Here is a 6152-nt window from a genome sequence, read left to right on the forward strand (position 1 = left end):
CAATAATTCCACTTGAGACGCCAATGAAGTTACTACATGTATCTCATGAAGCCAGGCCACCTTCTTCTTCTTTCTAGCATTCCATTGGTAGCTATTTAACCCCATTTCTTCAATTAGTTGACGGGCCTCACCCGGGGTCTTGCTACCTAAGATATTTCCTGCTGCCGCATCCAATAGTTGCCTTGTACTCAGATTCAACCCGTTGTAAAAGGTCTGAACAATCATCCTCTCTGGAATCTGTGTTGCGGGCACTTTCTCAAGAGCTCTTTGAACATTTCCCACGTCTCAAATAAAGACTCCAATTCTAACTATACAAAGGACGAGATCTCATTCCTAAGCTTTGTAGATTTTTTGGGAGGAAAATAACGGGCAAGAAAAGCTCCTACCATCTCCTCCCATGTGGTAATTGATGCTCTAGGTAATTAGTGTAGCCACTGCTTCGCTCTCCCATTTAAGAAAAATGGTAAGGCTCTCAACTTGATGGCATCATCTGTCACTGATAAGTGTCTAAATGTACGTATTTTAGTATATGTATTCCATACTTCTAGCATGTATTTGTATAAGAATTGATGCATGTTTTATGCTTAATCGTGTGTTATTTGTCTTGTAGGGTAGGAAACGCCATGGAGGACACAAAGATATGATTTGGCCGAAAAAGAGAAGAAAACCAGGTCATGATACTGTATCGCATTCACTGCAGGAAAATACTGTAGCTGGAGTAATGTAGCAGTGGCACTGCAGCATCGACACTGTAGTAAGATCACTGTAGTTATCACTGTAGCACCTGGTGGGTTTTCGAGTCAGGAATCTAATCATGGCATACGGCTTCAATGCTTCCCAGTATAGAACTCGGGATGATTACTTTATCCAATGAAGAGAACAAGTTTTGCTTGAAGGCATGCTGGCTCAACGAGGTGCTCATTGAGCAAGTATAGATACTATTTCGAGTGCATTTGTGGAGTTTGCCTACCCCAAACAGTGTCAATGAGGAGCTCTATGAGGACCTCATGGAGCCAGTATACCACCTGAATGAGGTCCTCATAGAGAGGAGTTACCACCCGGGATTGAACTCATAGAGAGTGGTATACCACTCGGGATGGAGGCCATTTTGGGGGGATGATGAGTGATATATAGGGGTACTTTTGGACGAAAAGGGGGGAGGAGAAGGTGAGACTTTGCAAGATCCTTGGCAGCCAACACTTGGGAAGAAGAGGAGAAAGGAAGAGATTATTTTGAAGAGTATTTTGGCTTGAGGCTTGGGATGATCAAGGGCTAGATCTCAAATGGAAAGCTTCATCATCAAAGGAGGAGGAGTATTTGGCTTTCCTTGGACTTGATGAAGCGTCATTTGGCCGGCATTTTTCCTTCTTCATCATCATTCGGACTAGGGAGTGTCATTTATTCATTTACTTCTTGTTTTTTTTAAGATTGATAAGCTTGTTTGTATGATAGCACACTAGATCCCCAAGGCCACCGGATGTAGGTGAACCTTTGGGGGTTCATCATGTATTTTGGATGCTACATTTACATTTAGAGTGCATTGGTGTGATTTATGGTTTGGTTCATTGTGTTTCATGCCTAGAACTATTATGTGGAGAAATCCTTAGTTATTGTTTGGGTTGTATACGTAGATGTGACCTACTCGCGTGTACTAGATCGTTAATGAACTAAAAGGGGTAATCTTTAACCAACATGCCAAGAAATTGGATGTAGGTAGCCCTTCTGAACCATGAGAATAAACCTAGGTTAAGTGCATTCTTATCGGGTGATCTCCTTGTACTCATTGCAATCGTAGGAATATGATTAAGGAGAGATCCTTGTCATCATTTGTACGTGATTAGGGTTTATGCATCCTTATATCATGATGACCCCTCTTGGGAATGCTCATCCCTAGGCATATTCTTAGCATCATTGCTCTTGTGGTTTTCTTGCTTGCCTTGGAATTACTATAACTATGTTTTATTTACATTCTTGCTCGTATTAGAGTAGTACACCATGCTTAAGTTGTAAGGTTAGAATGATGGAGGAGTAATAGGAGATCCTTAGCCCCGTGGAATACGATCCTTGGGCTTTTGCACAAGGTATTACTTGGCGACCCCATACACTTGCGGGTGTTCAATCAGTCACCCCGTTTATCTTGAGCATATCAAACACCTCAAGAAAGTTCTCTATATGACTGTTTGGATCCTCATCGGCCAAACCATTGAACTATGCGGATTGCTGCAACATGTGGATGAATGCCGACTTCAGCTCGAAGTTCTGAGCTATAATCAAGGGACGCACAATACTCGATTGTGTCCCCAATACTGAAGGTCTGGAATAATCAGACAATGTCCTCTATTGCTCATTTTTTTGGCCATATTATCCTACCCTTTAATTTCCAAATTAGGTAGATTAGACTGTTCTTGCATAGATTCTTTCCTTTTTCTTCTAAATGTAAGTTCAAGTTGGAATCTCCTTCAATCAATATTGAGGGGTTCCCTCGGGTCATGAACCTGGAGCTGCACAAAAATAAAGAAAACAAATCAGAATGATGATAGAAAAGAAAATGTGAAATAGAATGAATAAATGAATAGCCAAAAAACAAAGTGCAAAGTATCTCTAAATGCCTATTCAACAGCAACAATGCGAAAAACTTGACAACGCTTCTTGCGTATGTCCGCCAGTGCAAGGATTTGTCGAAGTAATAAAATCCCAGGTGAGTGGGTATCGTATCTACAGGGAGTAGGGAGTAAAAAATACTTAAATTCTTTCTTAACTAAGTGAAATATGAATAGTAATTTGTGTGACAAGATGTAATGCAGACAAAAGTAAAAGAGACAACAGAAAGAGTACAAGTAAAGAAGAGGTAAGGCAATCAATATAAATGGGGTGCTCGGATATTGATCCACCTTGGACAATCGTTTCAAGTGCAAAAACCCTCTATTATGCTTCCTAACTAATGCATTAATGAGTCATGGAGATCTTTTAATACATGGTCCCAAATCTAAGGTCAACCATACCTAACCCTAAACATGTCCCGGAGGAGAAATTGAATAATCTCTCAACCTCGCACTCGTATAGAATTGCTATGAGTTCTAGGGATTCCAAGGTGTGGGGATGTTTGATAAACACCTAAATGTATGTATTTTGCATGTATTTATTATGTATGAATTGTGTATTTTATTAATAAATAGATGCCATTTTGGTCTAAATTCTGTTATTATTGCATTTAAGGCTTACTTGAAGCCCTAGGGACTCAGCAACATGATTGGGGATGAATTCGGCATCAAAACGGCGTTTCGAGATGGGATTACTGTAGCAAAGTACTGTCTCAGTGTACTGTAGTAGTTTCACTGTAGCACTTAGTATTCCTCATCGCGGCCTTCTCGGCAGAAAACTGGATATCCCGAGGAGTCGACATACGATCGGTATATTGACTCATTTACCCATCGGGATCTGCGCATATAAAAGCTTTATTAAGACATCATTTGGGGGACTTTTTGGCCACCACTCTCCACCATCATTTTCTAGAGCTTCAAGGCTGCTGGAGAAGGTAGATCTGAGGGGCAAATCGAAGGGAGAAGATGGTTAAACTTAAGGAAAATGATCTAGGAGCTCGCCGGCACTGAATGTGTCTATGTGGACTATAATCGAGTAGTTGGGAGGCTCTTGGGCCTAACCAGCATGTGCACCCTCCAGAAAGATTTCAAAATGATTTTTTTGCAGTCTACGTTAGTCGGACTCAAAAAAAAAAAATGAAATGAATGATGAAATGAAAATAAAACCTAGTGATCTTTTTGAGTACCTACAAAGGTTTTGAGTAGAAAGTGGACTTAGTTTCAAGGTATAGAATTATAAGGATCTTATTTTGCAATTAAAGTAGCACTTAGTAGTTTAAGACTTAGTATTCTTTGTAAGTAGAGTGATTAGCATTTAGAGCTGTACTGATTGCAGTCCATAGGCTAGACCAAATCAGGGGATATGAGATATAAGATTCACTTACACGGCACAGACATATAAGGGGTGAGACAGGATATTTTTATTATGCTTATTGACTATGACTCAACATCAATGTATCATTGTCCATTGCTTTTGGAGTCTTATATTTACTTGATGCCAGAGGTAATACATTTAGCCATTTCTCAGTCTCTTTGTTTTTTATGAGTTGTTTGCTTGGGGACAAGCAACGCTTAAGTGTGGGGATATTTGATAAATGTCTAAATGTAGATGTTTTAATGTATATATCGTATTCACTTTGCATGTATTTTATAAGGTTTAATGCCCGTTTTGCGCTAAATCATCTACTATTTACTTTATAGGGCATAAGTGAGCCATGGAGAACAAGAAGATATCATTTGGGCAAAAAGAGAAGAAAATAGGAATTTCATACTAACCCGATACTACCCAGTATGGGGGCCATATGCACTATAGCAGCAGAACGATTTGGAGTGTCTGCCCATATTTCCATACTACCCAATATACGGGGCCGTATGGAGGCTGTATGCACCCCGTATGGATCGCGAATCTAGGGTTTTTGAGTGCTATATGACCGCAATACGACCCCCATATGACCCGTATGCCTCCGGGGGGATATAATACCAAATTTTAGGGCAGAACAAGGACTTATGGCTGAACTCTTTCTTGGCCGATTTTGGGGAGACCACTTGGGAGATTTTGGGCGACCTTGGGAAGGAGAAGAAGTGCAAGGAAGCTAGAAGATCATTCAAGCCCAAGGTTCAAGACTCTCAAGGCAAGAAGGCAACATCATTCAAGGGGAGATTTACCATGATTTGAAGGAAGGAGACCCATGGCTAGAGGAAGCGTCATTTGGCACTCCTTTGGCGGGGAAAGCGTCATTCGGCACATTCTTCACCTCCTTCTCCACCATTTCATCTAGGGAGTGTCATTTATGCTTTTGTTTCATGTTTTGCTTGTTTGTATTGCTTGTTGTAGGATGATGACACACTAGACCACCAAGGCCACCTGGTGTTGGTTAACCTTGGGGGGTTTTATCATGTATGTTGGATGATAACTTGTTAATTCCATCCTTGGGTAATTTTGAGATTTAATCCATTGTGTTCATGGTAAGTGCTACACTAAGGAGAAATCCGTAGCCCTTTTATGAATGATGCATGTTGATGTAACTTGCTCGCATGTATTAGGTCATGAATGGATTAAAAGGGGATGCTTGTATCATCACGGCGAGAAATCGGGTGTTTGGTAGCCCTCCATATAGGTTTAATACGAAGAAGAGTAAGTTTAATCCTATGTGAGATTTCCTCGTACTTAATGCAATCATAGGAATGTGGATTTGGAAGAAATTCCTATCTATGTTCGTAGCGGATTAGGGTTCAATCGCCAAGAAATTGGGGTTGTTCTAATCTTGGAATCTCATGGTCCATTTACCCTTGCATCTTTAGATCATCATCCGTGTGGCATGATAACCCCTCAAGGGGATCCTCATCCATAGGCCTTTGGATCTCATTGATTTTCTTGCTTGCTTATTGCTTGTTCTCTCTAATTTGGTCATAATCTCGTTTTAGCTTTAATTACATTTAGTAGAGTAAAATCCATCACTTGAGATCTTAGGCTAGATAATAGCTTGAGAAGGAGTAATAGGAGATCCTTAGCCCCGTGGAATACGATCCTCGTGTCTTCACACGAGGTAATACTTGGCGATCCCGTACACTTGCGGGGAAGCAATCAAGTTTTTGGCACCGTTGCCGGGGAAATTTATGGAATTCTAGGAAACTTTTACATTATTGAAATTGAGGATAGAGAGTCTTCAATCATGGCCGAAGAGCGACGCACTCTATCCGAATATGAAAAACCCCAATTAAGGGGAGATAAGTTTAGTATTCAACACCGACCGTGGCATCCAACAACTTTGAAATAAATAGAGTACAATCGGCATGGTCCAGAACTCGGTTCAATTCAATGGTCTAGCAAATGAAGATGCACATGACCACCTTTCCAGGTTTCTCCAAATTTGCTCTACATTCAAGATTAATGGGGTGTCGGATGATGCTATCCGTTTGATGCTATTTCCCTTCAGTTTGGGAGACGGGGCATATCGTTGGCTTACATCATTGTCTCCGGGGTCTATTAAAACATGGAAGGATATTGTTGAAAAGTTCCTTGGGAGTTTCTTTCCGCCAAGCAAAGAGGCG

At 40.7% G+C, this 6152-nt stretch overlaps 1 non-coding gene across 1 annotated transcript; it reads left to right on the forward strand.

Annotated features, from left to right (window-relative positions):
* The first annotated feature begins 234 nt into the window (after positions 1 to 234).
* Positions 235 to 341, forward strand: LOC120274224. Its single transcript, XR_005540757.1, has one exon. It is a non-coding gene; the product is annotated as a small nucleolar RNA R71 (small nucleolar RNA).
* The last annotated feature ends 5811 nt before the right edge of the window (positions 342 to 6152 follow it).

This window comes from Dioscorea cayenensis, chromosome 12 (assembly GCF_009730915.1).
Source record: "Dioscorea cayenensis subsp. rotundata cultivar TDr96_F1 chromosome 12, TDr96_F1_v2_PseudoChromosome.rev07_lg8_w22 25.fasta, whole genome shotgun sequence".
NCBI lineage: Eukaryota > Viridiplantae > Streptophyta > Magnoliopsida > Dioscoreales > Dioscoreaceae > Dioscorea > Dioscorea cayenensis.